Genomic DNA, 16234 nt, shown 5'->3' with positions numbered 1-16234 from the left:
GTTTGTGCACACAACTGTGGCAGATGTGAATGCAGTTGGGAATGCCTTCTGGGTACTTTTTTGCACACAGACCTCCTTTCTCCCTTTTTCAACATTTTTCTCTGATATTTTGAAATTTCCTGCTCTAAATTTCACCATACAATATTAGAATTCGGGGCCAGATTCTCTACTGTGCTGATTAACAACAGCTGAGGATTTGGCCTTAAATTTTAAAAATATGAACCTTTATTTTGTATTGTAAAGAGATTTGTCATTTATATTTTTGGCCACCACATACAGAACTAACAATGCAGGGAAGTGGGCTGAAAATCAGGAGCCAGAATACCCCAGCAATTACATTGGTTGAGGTCAGGTAAAAATTGCTTGGAAAAACATCTTGTCACTCTGGGAAAGGTTGTGTATCTATCTATTTTTAGGTGAAAAGTTCTTCCGAGTTCTGTTAATCCTGTGTCACACATTCATTAATCCCAGAATTGTTGTATGGTAGTCCAGTTTTATCTAAAATTGAATCTAATATTTCATTTCACACCTTCCACCCCTCCTGCTAATATATATACTGTAAAGTGGGGATTGGTACAGTAACATTTTGTGAAATATAATAAAATTCACCTTTGTTAACATTAGGAGTATAAACTGGACCAACAGCAATGTCTAATCAAATCAAACTGATAACTACTACCAAAGCTCTACCCTCCACATTTTCCATTATTTTGGTGACTTGTGAATTTAGATATTAACTGAGAAAAATTGCAACTCCTCATAGTTTATTATTAAAGCATCTTTTTAAATTCCTACTTTGACCCAGTATAATTCCACTTCTAAGAACTGGGTCTCTCACAGTAGAAAGATCAAGTGAGATGTCCTTCAGTTCTTGTTTTTGCAGTCAGGTGGTATTATATTTTAATTTATAAAAGTTGTATTTTTGGTATGCAACTGACAGCGGAGCAATGTTCTTCAGCCTCGTACAAGCAAAGGAGAGAGAATGGACATGGAGACTGAACTACCCATTATTCTCTAGAAGCTGTTCCCCCAGGGTTGATGCACATTTGTGAGGCTACTGGGAAAACTCCACTACTCTTGTCTGTGCCATCCCTGTTCTGTGGATTAACGCAGGATTTCAGTCTCCTCAGCTGTCAGTTCAGCGCCTTTCCCAAGCAGTATATTTGCTTTAAAAAAAACAATTAAAGGAAAAACATTACTGTAGATCAGGGGTAGGCAACCTATGGCACACGTGCCAAAGGCGACACGCGAGCTGATTTTCAATGGCACTCACACTGCCCAGGTCCTGGCCACTGGTCTGGAGGGGCTCTGCATTTTAATTTAATTTTAAATGAAGCTTCTTAAACATTTTAAAAACCTTATTTATTTTACATACAATAATAGTTTAGTTATATATTATAGACTTATGGAAAGAGACCTTCTAAAAATGTTAAAATGTATTATTGGCACACGAAACCTTAAATTAGAGTGAATAAATGAAGACTCGGCACACTGCTTCTGAAAGATTGCAGACCCCTGCTGTAGATTGAGAAAGAAATTTGAACAACAAAAATACAAAGACACAAAGGAAGTCATGTGTTCCCCATGGAACTTATTTTTCATTCTAATGCAAATTAAGTATATAATGAAGAGACTATATAATGGGGGAAAGTATTGAAATTGCAAAAAAAAATCAATATTTTCTTTTTTTAGAAGTCCATTTTTTCAGTTTGAAATGATTTTTCAGTTCAAAATTTAAGCCAAAACAAGTAAAAAAAAATGGTAAAGGTCAAAATATTTGGTTGACCTGAACCAAATATTTGCTTCGATTGTTGGGCTGTGAACATTTTTGAGATTTCTACTTTTTGTACCAAATCAGGAAAGGGATTTTTTTCAAAATCTCAAAACTTTTCCTGGAACAGGTAAATAGTTTCCCACTAGCTCAGGCTTTTGGTTTTTTACCTACTTAACTTTTTTCAAAGCTACTAAGAAAAAGAATACAGCCCCCTGAAAACTAGGATAAACACAGCCAGCTGAACATTTCAGGGCACTTACCTGCTTTGAGAGAGAGCCCCAGGCTCAAAGTTAGAAACTCAGGATGCATGGCTAAGTCCAAGGCAAATAAATGAAGAAACTAAGAACAATGGCCACTATTCACTGCAAACTCCTTTCAAATCGCTAGGCCACTTATCAAAACATGAGTTTGGGGGCTATTAAATATTGTGAATATCTTCCAACTTTGGTCTCTAAAGTTAGGGCTCTAACTCTGCAGGTTTGTTTTGGTCCAGGGCCACAGCCTCAGGTACCAGAAAATAGGAGAGAACAAAGAAAAAAAGAGTTCCCCCTACGCCATATACCACACTCACACTAGATAGCTCTCTAAATCACCCTTGATATTTATGTTTTTCAATATTTCTAGGCTGTTATTGCATCGCCTGTTTTGTTGCCTTTTAAACAAACTGCCTATGTTTCACTCATTTAACCTTTGCTTATGAATTAATTCCTCCAACATCTGTTGTCTGAATTCCTTCCGATCCCTCTAGTAATAAAGGGGTGCCAAAAAACGTATGCAGTATTTTCAGAGTGGTTGCATCAAAACTGTATAGAGAGGAACTATTAACTATCTGCTTTGTATCTTTGTATCCATCCCAAAAATGTATGGACCCTTTTGGTTGCCATATGACATTGCTAACATGTCTCACTTACTGGTCTGTTTTAGAATTAATGATTTCCAGTTTGTCCCTCCCATTGAGTACATATGCTTCAGAGCATTTTTCTCCAGATATATTGAGTTGCATTTTCCAAGCTGAATCTAATTTTGTTATTCTCTTCCTCTGTTTCTAATTTCTCTGGTTCCCTTTGTGTTGCTTTCCTGTCTGACTGCTGCCAAATACTATCTACATATTTTATTACCATGTTGTTTACTCCTGCTTCCCATATCACTAACAAAAATGTCAAATAACTCGCAGCGCCCCACTAGACACCTAACCTCACTTCAGTGTATTGCCATTTACCATTGTCCTTTGATTATGGTGCTGTAGATAGTTTTCAGTCCACATGGCAGTGCTCCTATTCAAGCCAATGTGAATTAGTTTTTCAAACAAGATTGCCTGAGATACAGTATGAGGTGTTTAACTAGAATACAAATACATGATATGTCTTGAATTTCTATCAGCCACTAATTTTATAATTCTATCCAAAACAGCAATAAAGTTTGTCAAGCAGGGATTTATTATTTATGCTATTTATTGTTATGTGTCTGTTACTCTCTAGATGTTTAGTGATTTGATTTAAATGAAACAGAGGAATCAGCTCCAACCAAATTATCAAAGAGTATATTAATTATTATTATTCAGATGTGAGTGTCACTTTGTAATAGGAAAATAAACACAACGCTTACCACATAATTATGTACCAATATAACAGGAGGATGTGTCCAGTCATCTTTTCCAAATTCAATGCCTACCTATGGTAGCTAGTTTCACTTCCCTTTGTATCATTGTTATTTATAGTCTCACTAGTTAAAGAGAGGAGTTTGTTAGAATAACTCCCTTGAAGCCAGCACTAGAGGAGGAGAAGAGACCATTCTGTATTAAATTTATTCGGGTTGCTGGAATAACGCAATGTCGCTCCCAGAAATTTTTGAACCTATCCTGTACTCCTCTGGTATTGATTTTCTTCAAGTCACACAGTGCTAATTCACCACCCTTGAGCTGTCATTCCTGGAAGCACTGGCTTTTATAAAGGATAAAGATTTTCAAAATGACTCATTCAACTTGAGACACAGAAAAGGGTTTTTCAGAAATGTGTCCACCCCCTGAAAATCAGGCCCCTTTGAGGTATATCAGGTTGGGCACACAAAAGCTGAGAAACTCTAAATCACTAGTCACTCCTGAGAATCTTGGCAATTGTCTTTATAAAAAACAATGCTGTCAGAAATGACATTCCAAGAGTGACAAGATGGGTGAGGTAATATCTTTTATTAGATCAGTTTCTGTTGGTGAAAGAGCTTTCAAGTTTACACAGAGCTCTTCTTCTGACCTGATCTGAAGAAGAGTTCTGTGGAGCTCAAAAGTTTGTCTCTTTCACCAACAGTAGTCGATCCAATAAGAGATACTACCTCATCTATCTTGCCTCTCTAATAGCCTGGGACCAACATGACTACAATATAACACTGCAAAGTCCAAAAGCAGGCAGTTAGAACTGCAGAACTCATGAAAATCGGGGCCAAAAAGTATATTTTGGCTATCTAAAGTTTTAATGGAATCTTAATGATAGCCATATTTACTACAGATGAAAGAATACCATGCGTGCCATTACATTTTCTCCTTTACCTTTTTCAATAAATTAACTTAAGATGATATTAATACGTCAATAACATTAGTTATCCAAAAGGAAAACTAGTAAAGACATATATACCAAGATAGACCCTCTGTGCACTTGTTCTAGTAAAATTCCACACGTTTAATCTATCACTTAATGCTACATAGAAAGTAACAAGAATAAATCAGCCATAGATGTTCAATGCAGAAAAAATTGACTCAACAACATTAGGCTTGCAAAACTAACAATTACACACTCACTTCTCTTCACCAGCATAAATAATAAATCATAGAACACTTCAAAGATGTTCAAAAGAGATGATATAGGAAACTAAATAAGGGTAAATAAATATATTAACTCAAAGTTTTACCTTAAGCATTCACTTCTAGCTAGTGAGATATTAATACTCATGATTCTGACTTCAGGTAAGTTGCTTCAACAAACAGCTGTGTATTAAGCTAAGATATCAAGAGAATTCTTGGATGCTAATATTCTTTCAATTTCCTAAAGTTCATTCATTAACTTTATTCAGAAGGACTCCATACTTAGCCTCACCTAGACACCACTTTGGAAGTCTTTGCTACTGGGATGTAGATTTCAGCAGGACTATTCAGGAACTTAGGTACTACTCAAAGTGCACTGGACAGAGACTTGAATTCTATTGCCACCAAACTGCTGGGTGAACTTGTGTGTGACTCAGTTTCCCCATCTGTAAAATGGGGATAATGATACTAATCTCTTTTGTAAAATGTTTTGAGATCAATGCATGAAAAGTGCTATCTAAGAGCTAAGTTGTATTTATCAGAACCAGATCCTAAATGATGTCAAATTTAGGCTCCACCATATTTGCAGATTTTTGGAGCCTACAAATAAGGATACATGTGTAAACCTTATTAGTTAGATTTCTTTTGTACCATTCTGAAAAAAAGAGATAAACAAAAATGAAAGCAAGGCAAACGGTTTTGTTTACTCTGCTAAGGCTAGTTTTCAAGGTGTCTTTTCCATGGAAACACTCATTAAATTCATGCAGATGTTTGCCCTCCACCTATATAGGCTTCTTTCATTCTGTTTCTCAAGAATTTTCAGAAAATACTTTAATATTAATATTAACATTTGTATCCATGGCAATTTCTACCTCACTTCTCAATATGACAAACTCTACCAATTTGAATTCTTAGAATTCAGAGCATATGACACTAAACAGAATATTTAAGAATTTAAGAATGTTTCCATGGTTCCTGAGTGGACCTAATATTTCATCTTTGGCCCACTGATTTAGCAATACATTTGGAAAGAAACATGATGGAGGGGTCCCTCGTTTTATAAAATCATACTTTGCTCTTAAACTAAGGGCCAGAATGTGATATCTTTGTTCATGCTCAGTAGTATCTTAGAAATACTAGGGATAAAGTATTTTTATCATGAATAAGAGTATCACAGTCTGGTCCTAGAAGATTAAGTCCATTATCAAGATTCCAAAGGCTAAACTAGCAGTTTTTGTAAAAAAAAAAAGAAGCTTAATGTATTAATAATTAAAGCATCCTAAGCCATTAAAATAGCTTGGTCAAAGTACCCTGATAAAGCTGTGGATGTGGTTATGCTTAAGGGAGTATTGAATTGATTGATTGGAAAAATGTCATCTTCCTTTCTGCGAAATAATGTTTTCTTGCTGAACTGAATAGCAGAGTGAATTTTGCAATAGCATCCCCAAATTAGCCAGTGATAATTAGATCTGGCTTGGAAGGGATAAGGAAAAAAGAGGTGATAAGAGAATGTAGTGAGGATTTCTGTATCTGATTTTTCTTGCTTCTCCAAACTTGTGCAGTTGTTGTTCAGTGCCAGACAAGTAAATAAATAAATACAATGATAAGCAAATAAGAACAGACCAAAAGTTTCTGTCCTCCCTGAGTCTTTTGTCAGGGAGACAGGTCAGTTTTTCACCTGCTATCCTACTGCCTCAAGACTCCCTACCTTTTAGGATAAGGAAACAGGGCCCAATAGTCTCTCTATCGATCTTTTCCAATTTGTCACCTGCCTAGGGCTTCCACTTGAGTTGCACCCCAGATTGCAATGCACAATTCCAGGAAATCATAGAACTCACCAGATCTTTCTGTCCCTGTGAGAAAAGTGGTTCTTGTGGGAATGAAGGGAAGGAGCTGACCTGCTTCAGGCATTCCTAGGCAGCTGCTGACCAAGCTGGAGGCTGTTTCAGAGAGAGAGAGGATGTCTCAAGGCTCTGAAAATGTTCTGTGAAGAATCAGATAAAAATTCAAACATTTGCCTGCTTATCCAAACTAAGAGCCAGATACTTAGCTAGTATCTGGCAGATCTCCTCTGAAGTCAATGGAACAAAGCTTATATACACCAGCTGAAGATCTGACCCTAAATCTCTCAAGCCTGTGTGGTTTGCCTCCAATTGCTAGAAGAGAGCCATAACAGTCTGTCTCTGTTCATGTCTCATTTTTCATCCCTAATATCCAAAATTCTAAATAATACTCTGGGAGTGACTGTAGTCACAGGACCCCAGTGATTCTATCACTCAGGATAGAATCTGTTGTGTGTGGCTCCTTCTCTGTGACAGCAGCACTCAGTGCCAAAGTTGGTCTGTGATAGTGGCACTGAATTCACAGTAGCAGGGTAAGCAATACAATCCGCACTTTAAGGACATTGGTCCAATTTCCTTGGGGAAGAGGAGATAGATTTTAATTTTATTTAAAGGAGTTTTGCTGAAGTGGAAATTCCATTTTTTTCCCAGAGCAACCGATTATGGACATGTTCCTGATCTCTCTGCATGGACTTCAGTGGAAGTACTCCAGCTTTAAACCAATGAGATCAGAGCAAACCTCTGTGTTTCTGATAACCAAGGACCATGTCCTTTCACATATATCCCATCACTTGTACGCGTGCTCCTCCCCACTCCCATGAACTTCTGGCTCCCTTTATATCTCTTTTGCTTTTGGTAGCATTCCCAGAAGCATTCCCACCAATCATACTAGTGTTAAGAAGGCTGCTGTGCCAAACCGGTTACTTGCCAATAGCTTGACGCACACTCTAGAATAATATATGAGCCTTGAAAGGTACATGATAACAACAAACATTTGGTTCCTTTTACAGTTGCAGGCTGTTTGCTAAATCTGATATAGGTCCCCCATACAGAAGTAGACCACATTAACAGTGAAAGGCACTTACAATACTGTTATTCTGACTTACTTTACAAGTAGCTATTTAATCTCGCACTGTTTTAAGTGCCAGCGTCTTGAAGAGTGAACTGTTCTGAGTGGAACTGCTGGCTTGCTGTATGTTCCGAATGACCAGGTGTCACACCTCGGCTCACTTCTGCTGAGAGACCAAGTGAGCCGTACCGCTAAACAGCAGCCACCTCATGAATAGTTGATGACAGCATTGCCAGCAGCACTTGCATTATTTTTACAAGGATTACACTTGCACACAGTGAATAAAATCAACAGCTGCTCATAAAGCAGTGGCATATTTATATATTCAAACATAAAGGTCTGTTACAATGGGTTGCTTCCAAGTAGGGAGTGTTCACTTTAGGTCAGCCTTGACTAAGGTCTGCTCACTGTGGCACTTTGTGAGAAGGTCTTAAAATTCCTCCTAGTGAGCCCATTTTTTTTCTAAGATTGGATCTCTACAGCCAGTTAATCCTACTGGATTCCGTTTCCTCCTGTAGGCTAGAGGTCCATTGTTCACAGGGAAATGCAGCCTCTGTGTGCCCCAGATCAACAGACAAATCCCAATTACAGCACATTTAAATAATGAATGGTTCATTTAAGAAAGAAACAGATAAGATTTAAAGGATTAACTCTTATCCTCATGTATATACATGCAATGGGAAACTATGCTACTACCTGGCAAGGGAATAAAGGTCAAGGGTTTGTAGTTTGTTCTCCTATGGAGGTACGAGTGATGTCCAAAATCAGAATTGTTCCCCCTTGGTACCATCCTTCCAAATGCATGTCTCCTCCCATTATGGGTGAGGACTCCCTCTCATGTAGTAACACCGAGCTCTGGGGTCTTGGTATTTTATCTCCAATCCACCTTTCTTTGGAACATATCCAACCATCTAGTCTCACCCCCTCTCTCCAGAGTCCACCTGCCACTAATAATAATGGTTTCTGCCTATAGCAAATTCCCATGTGTGGTTTCTCTTTGTTTTTTCTTTCACTTCTAAAAAGAATATAACTTCTGTTTCACCAAGAATCCCCCAGCAGACCCACTGCTTATTAGAAGAATTGTCCACGGCAACATTTGTCATATGCCCAGCTAACCAGGAGGAGGGGGCAGAGAAAAAAGTAGGGCCCAATCAGGGGAGTGACAGGAAGAGCAGTGGGGAGGCTTGAAGTGAAGGAGAAAGAAGGAGAAAATGAAGAGAGAAATTAGAGGGTGGGAATGTGAGAATTGGGAGGGGACTGGAAAAAGCAAAGGGGGAGAAAAGGTGGGGAAGCTGTTGGCAGAGACAGAGAGATAGGGAACTTGGGGGAGAACTTTGAGAGGGGGCAGAGAAATGTTGGCTTCACACAGAGAAAAAGAAGAGGGGGAAGAGAGAGGCAGAGAAAAGAAGAAGTAAACTGAGGAAAAGCTAGTGGAGTAAAAGAAAATGAACCAGATATGGAATCGAAGATTGCAAAAACGTAATTATAAAGAGACAAGAATGAACATCCGCATATAGCTGGATCTCTGTCTCCAGCATTTGATATCATCAGCCATGGAATCTTGCTGTCCTGCTTACAGATGTGACAGAGGATAGAAGGACCCACTGACATGGTTTCACTCATTTCGCTCAAATTGTATCCAGAGAGCCACAATGAATGACTGCTCCTCCATTTCCAAAGCCTTCACCTGTTTACTGATTGTTGTAGTTCTCTGGGCAAAGGTATGAAGCTGCTGACCTTAAAAGAGCTACAGTTAGTTCAGATCACAACAGCCCATCTGCCTTCAGAATAAAACCTCACAACCTGCTTCTTTGGTGTGTCCTTCACACAATGCTCCCTCGTTTAAAAGAGAAAAAAAAAGGAAGAGAAGCAAAACAAAATCATGCCAAATAAAGGTCAGTCCTTGCTGACTTCAAAGAAGAGAGAGAACGGTTTAACTATCTTGTTAAGTGTACATTTTGGGAGCTGCCCAGATATCATAGTAAGCGTTGTATGCACAGATTGAGGACAGTGCCCTTATACACTTTGGTCTATTAAGTAAGATGTGTTACATAGCAATAAAAGTCAAAGCCTACTAAGCATTTAGCACGACAGTTTTGAGCCCAATAATCTACTGGTAAATTGTTATTTTGACCTTTACATACATTTTTGCAAATTTTAGTGGGCTGTTAAGATAGGTTGGGTCCACTGAAACATGTTTTAAACTCTGATTCTTCTTGAACAAAGCTTTTCATATAGGGCTAATGGAATAGGTCAGCTCAAGCATTTGGGAAAGTATATGCAACTTTCTTTTTAAAATTGTTAAGGACAGCAGCAGGGGACTCATATGCCAAGATTGGGACATTCTATAGCAATGATCTGCCAAAGGAGATTAGTTAAACCACACATCAGGACAAACTACCAGAGAGGAGGCGGTGGAGGAGGTATTGTGACTGGAGAGGTTAATTTAGGAGACCAGTGTAAAATATACATGAATATTAAAGAAGAGAGACAATAAGTTATAGGGAGTGAAAGTAAATAAAGGAAAGGGGAAGGTGGGAGGAAAGAGAAAATCCTTTTGGACAATCCCACTGAATGAAACAGGGATTAAACCAATACAATTATATGGAAATTTGACAGGATTCTATTGAAACTACCTTAGAATTCATAGCATAGCTAGAAAGATATTTCCTTTCTACAGGTGTTTTGAATCACCCAACAGAGTTTTATTGCAGGGCTAGAATTCTCTATTACATCCTATAGGGTGGTTCAAAAAAACCTCTAGAAAAGTTATCATTTTCCTCTAAACTCTTTAGGACCATGCCATAAAGGGAGGGAAACTGAGCATAAAGGTAAATAGCTTTAGCCATTAAATGCCCCCTTTTCAGAAATGGGATTGGCAAATCAAGTTAGGAAAAAAATAAGAAACAACATGAATTTTTCCCCAGAGCTTGAAATGAACAATGTCTGAGGCTGGGAAATGTTTTTTCATTATTTTTCATTCTTGTGCTCTGCTGCATTTCCTTGTTCCCTCCAACCAAGAAGTGAAAAGTGACAAAATTCTGTAAAAAAAAAAAAAAAAAAAGGCTGGTATTTTCAGCCTAAACAGAAATGGGAAGTACTGATGCTACAGGTCTCATGAGAAAGGCTTTTTCTCATGAGAGATTTGTCCTGAGTTTAGAGATATAAGACATTCAGAAAACCATCCAATAAGCTTCAGATAATCATATCATAAGGCTCAGTAAACTATACAAACTCTGATTGCTTATTTAAATAAAGGGCCAAAATCCATATTTATTGAACCACATGCAACTCTGCTGGTGAGTAGCAATTAATTAAGTGTAAATTAGTGCAAAATTTGTCCCCAAAGCCAATGGGTTGGTATGGGGTGTAAATCGGATTAAAATCTGGCTCCAAACCTGCAAAATTGTTGGGACTGTTTAATCTTTATTTATTATTTATCACCCACCAAGATCTTTCCACCATTTTACATCAAAAAGGATGCCAACTTTCCTTGATCATTTGCTAAAGGGAGGTATATTCTGATATTGCTACAAAATAAATCCAAGCACCCAGAATTGATGACTTGGGCAATCTCTGCAAAGCACGTATATGACAGTATGTTGCCACACATTTAGTAGCATCAGCAGCCCCAGCAATAACGCTGAGACCAGCTGAACTGACTTAGTAGGAAAGTTTCTCTTCTGTTTTCCAGTTTTTTTCTTCCCTTAATATCAACCAACCAGCAATCCATTCTTATCACAACTTGCATGTACCTCCTTTCCAAAACACAAGTGGAGCCCATTCCACCCCAACAATACACATATTTCAGATTTAGAACTGTGCCTGAGAGGAAGAAATAGGTATCCATCACTGGCTGTGAATCTGAGTGAGAGTAGCTACCTACAGGAGCCTGTGGAGAAAAGCAAAGGAAATACCTTATGGAGTGCAAAGATAAATGTCCCAATTTTATAGAACTTCCCACCTGTCAAAATTAATTTCTTTCCCGTACTTCCAAACCAAGCTGTTCAACCATACACGAAAGAAAGGGCTTGAAAGAATAATTATGTCTGTCTCTCACTTAAATGAGCCCAAGGGGCAAAGGGTCTTTCTCTGCTAACATCTTCATGGAAGGACATATAGTGGTATAGATTTCCCCTTTCCAAATGTAGCAGCCTTCCCTACAATCTGACTGTTCCTCAAACATGAACTGACAGTCTTCTCAATTTCCCAGTTTTTCCAGTGGTAAGATTCACCCCTGGTGGTTTTACAGCTTTAGTGAAACACAGTTCCGTAGACTCTATAGCAACTAAGTTAAGAGTCTGCTAGACTAGTCCAACTGCCTAAGGTGTCATGTTCTGGAGCATTATTCTAAGTGTTCAACAAACAAAAACTCGATCTGAACTAAATAATTCATTATCCTTCTCTTTGGTACCCACAATGACTGGGAAATAAGTATCAGATCTTAATCTATTAAATGATATTAATTTTGAAAGAACATAACTCTTGGAACAAACTGTGCATGCTTTTAGTATATTTGTGCGCTTGATGTTCAGTTGCTGTATTTTCACATGGCGCTATGGGATATTTGCAGTTTGCTGTGTGTGTAGGATTGGCTTTGGCCAAGTTACACCTGGTACATAACCTGGCAAGATGAGGGACAGGGCAAAGATGGTTGTCCATCACTTTTTGTGCTCACGCAATCCTTGGAGCTGCGAAGTTTACACTTAAGTTGGGGCCGCCTCACAGCTGCTCTAACGGCTTCTAACTGATAACAACCCCCAAGGGGCCTGTGTGCCAGAGGCAGTGCTCAGGCTACGCTCCCTCCCCACAGGCCCACCTTCCCAGGGACACCTCATAGATGGGGATGGGTTAGTAGGCTGTAGACCCAAATATGCCAGCTCCATACCAGCCAAGAGCCTCCATGGGAGATCTTTACGGTTAGTTTACACTGCTGGACTAGCACAAAGAAGACACATCAGGGCTGAGTATCTGGACTAGGAATTAGATTATTTTTATGTAATTAAAATTCATTCACTGAATATATCAGGTGAATATTTTTAATCAGATTGGTGGGGCTAGCTGTTGTATGACTGTATAACAGTTCTGCATCCTTACGTAAATTTAAAGGACTGTTTCAACCTAATATTAAATTATAACATTAAAGGACAATAAAGAAGTGTTTAATTTTTAAGTGACTAAGCATCTGTGTGCACTCAAATTATTTTTTTCTTTCTCCCCTTTTTTTCTTTGCTCCCCTTTTCCATTTGCTCTTCTCCAGTCTCTCACACACACCTTGTATGTCCCAACCTAAAGGAAAATCAGCCATGTGCTAAACTTCCTTTGCAAATTCAACAAGGAAATCCACCATCTACATGTTGGATTCTGATCTCTCTCAGACCCAGGTAAACTGGTAGTAATTCCATTATTGAAGTCAGTGGTGTTAAATCAGGGTAAAACTTGTGTAAGTGATGTCAAAATCAGGCCCAATACGTCGGAGAAACTTGTTCTCTGTGGACTAATGGGAGGGTGATTTATTCCTCTGCATTCACCATATCTTAGGTCCATCTCCTAATCATAAATCAGAAAAGTATCTGAGTAGCTTTAAAAAAGATGTGTAGCATTTATCCCATCTTTATTTGCATACATACATCACTAATTACCAATGAAATGTTAAAGTGAAATTTATAAATAAAGATAAAATCCAGAGATCCACCCAGCAGATTTGCATACAACATTACATATAAAAGTAGTCACTAATATATACTTGCCTGCCTGCATTTTATCCCTGCCTACACCATGATTTGTGCATTTATTATTCAAGTCTCTCTATTACCAATTACACATACATTTAAAAATATATATTGCCCATTATATGGAACATGCAATGATGATTCTGAAATGTTCTTGTGCTAAGATCTTAACATCAGACTATTTCATAACGAAAGGGTTTCAGAAGGGACAATTTGGGGAGACAAAGACATCAGGTTATGAATCCTTTTTCCAATAACTCTCTGGTTTAAACCTATCTCAGGTCAGGAGTGTTTAAAAGCCAGGGGCAAGATTTTCACGAGACTAATGATTTGAGGTGGTTCAGTTTTTGCGTACCCTACTTGATACACCTTAAAGGGGCCTGGTTTTCAGAAAATGCTAAGATATCTTCCATCAGTCCTTATGGGCAGGTCCCACATCACATAACTGGAACTAACTGGCACCCATTCTGGCAGACTTAGCAGAGGTGAAGGACTGCCTGAGCCTAGAGACCAAAATATCCTTTTATTGCTAGTGCTGGTTCCTGTAGATCATATTGGGAGCACCAGGGAGAAGTTAACACTGCCCTTGCCTACAGGTAGTTGTTATATGGATAAATATATTAATTCATTTTCCAAGGCTGTCACTCTGTCACATTTCATAAGCTTTAAATTCACATTAATTTTTTTTAAAAGAAGAAGGTTGTGGAAAAATAAACTGGAAAGAGAGAATACGAGAGATGAGGCTTCAACTCTGACACCTATGAGACGTTCCTTTTTCTAGCTGTGGACAAACATTGAGGTTAGCTACAAAGAGTAAGAGAACAGCTACCCTTTAATCTATATAAACAGAAAAACAAGAGTGTGAAAAATGGAAGGGGAAAAGGTTACATTGTGAAAGGGGCTGGTCTTGTTTCTTGCCTGGTTTTAATTTGTGTAAAACTCCACTTAATAAGTATGCCTTATTAAGATGTCCATTAAAAGTCAAAAATGTTAATCTAATGGAAAGAATTTGATTACATTGTTAGATTTTCCCATTAACAATATTGACTTTTAGTGGCTGTCCTAATTAGACATTAATGAGAATATAAAACAAATTAACAACTGGCCCAGAGGTTGAGGCTTTGGAAGTACTTTATAGACCAGACAACTCAGAAATGTGCAGATGTACCTTCCCAGATCCTGTTAGAGAAAGGGTAAATTTTCAAAGCAACTCAGGTGAAATATTTTAAAGTGATCTCATTATTTCTTTTGTGTGTGTCATGCAGTGGGTTTGCCTTGTTCTTTTCTAATCTGTACTCAACTGTTTTATTGTTACATATTTGGTTAATCACTATGTCACACCCCAAATGCAAATGTATAAACACAAGCTTGTGATGTAAGATTGTCCTTTGCAATTTTTAAGTTTTAGTTTTAAATGAGAACTGAAAATCTCAGTTGATTTGTGATTTGCTGTCAACTCCAGGGACATATATCCAGCTTCAGCTTCTGTAACATTTGGAGGAGGATTTTTGTTTAGGTCTTACCTATACAGACAGACCCTATAGCTGCTGGAAATAAAAGACATTACACCTCATGCTTTCTAAAGTGTCTTACTCCAAAGTATCCCAGACATCTTAGTGTTGTGGGGTGAAATTTTCAAACGTGCCAAAGGGCCAATTGTCCAAATGAATTTAAGTGTCTAGAGTTGCTGATAGGCACCTTAAGGGGTTTTCAAAAGCACTCAATCAAGTGAGGTGCCTAATTCAAATAGATTTTAATGGAATTTATACACTTAGGCACATCTGAAAATCCCACAAGACACCTATCTGCAACTTTAGGTGCCTAAATATCTTTGGACATCTGGTCCTAAGTGATTTAGGAGCACAAATCGCATTGATGTTCAATGAAACTTGTGTTCTTTCATCACTTAATTGTTTTAATAATTTTTGTGGCTCTTCTCTGAACACCTTCCAATTTATCACACCTCTTTCTTGAATTGTTGCTATCAGAACGCAGACACAATATTCCACCAGCAATCACACCAGTGCCAAATATAGAGGTAAAATAACCTTTCTGCTCCTACTCAAGATTCCCCTGTTTATGCATCCCCAGATCTCATTAGCTCTTTTGTCCACTTGGTCACACCGGGTGTTTGTGTTCAGCTGGTATCCACCACAACCTTCAAATCTTTTTCAGAGTCACTGCTTCCCAGAAAGAGTCCCCCATCATTTAAGTATGGCCTACATTCTTTGTTTCTTACATTTAGCCATATTAAAATGCCTACTATTTCCTTGAACCCAATTTACCAAGCAATCTAGATCACTCTAAGTCAGTGACCTATGCTCTTCTTTATTTACCACTACCATTGCAGATGACAATTTGTGTGTCATCTGCAACCTTTATCAGTGATGATTTTATGTTTTCTTCCAGGTCATTGATTAAAATGTTAAATAGCATAGGGCCAAGAAACAATCCCTCAGGGACCCCACTGGAAACACACCCACTTGATGACAATTCCTTGTTTTACAATTTCATTTTGAGACCTATCAGTTAGCCAGTTTTTAATCCATTAAATGTGTGCTATGTTAATTCTATATTATTTTAGTTTTGTAATTAAAATGTCATGCAGTACCAAGTTAAATGCCTTACAAAAGTATAACTGTATTGCATCGACACGATTACCTTTATTAACCAAACTTGTAATCTCATAAAAAAATATATCAAGTTAGTATGACAGGACCTTTTATCCATAAACCCAGGTTGATTTTCATTAACTACATTACCCTCCTTTATGTCTTTATTAAAGAAGTCCTATCTCTACTACTCCATTATCTTAACTGGGATCAATGTCAAGCAGACAGGCTTATAATTACCTGGGTCTTTCAGGTAATTAAAATAAAGATGGTCGGTAAATGATTTAATTATTCCAGATGCAAAAACTGATGAAAGTTAAAACTTTTCATTTTCATTTTAATTTAAAAAATTCTTCTAATTTTTTTTTTAGTTTTCCTTGAAAAAAGAAAAAAATTATTAAAATTTCTATTTAAT

At 37.8% G+C, this 16234-nt stretch overlaps 1 long non-coding RNA gene across 1 annotated transcript in view; it reads right to left on the bottom strand.

Annotated features, from left to right (window-relative positions):
* Window positions 1-809: 809 nt before the first annotated feature.
* LOC120375149 overlaps window positions 810-16234 on the bottom strand; it is a 30324-nt gene continuing 14899 nt past the window's right edge. The window contains exons 2-3 of the long non-coding RNA XR_005586463.1: window positions 6404-6549; window positions 810-1166 (exon numbers count right to left, since the gene is read on the bottom strand). This is a non-coding gene — a long non-coding RNA (uncharacterized LOC120375149). The remainder of the gene's footprint in view (window positions 1167-6403; window positions 6550-16234) is intronic.

The sequence above is a fragment of the Mauremys reevesii genome, linkage group 11, assembly GCF_016161935.1.
Source record: "Mauremys reevesii isolate NIE-2019 linkage group 11, ASM1616193v1, whole genome shotgun sequence".
Taxonomy (NCBI): domain Eukaryota; kingdom Metazoa; phylum Chordata; order Testudines; family Geoemydidae; genus Mauremys; species Mauremys reevesii.
The sequence above is the reverse complement of the archived record's forward strand: the minus strand, read 5'-3'. Positions and strand labels throughout refer to the sequence as shown.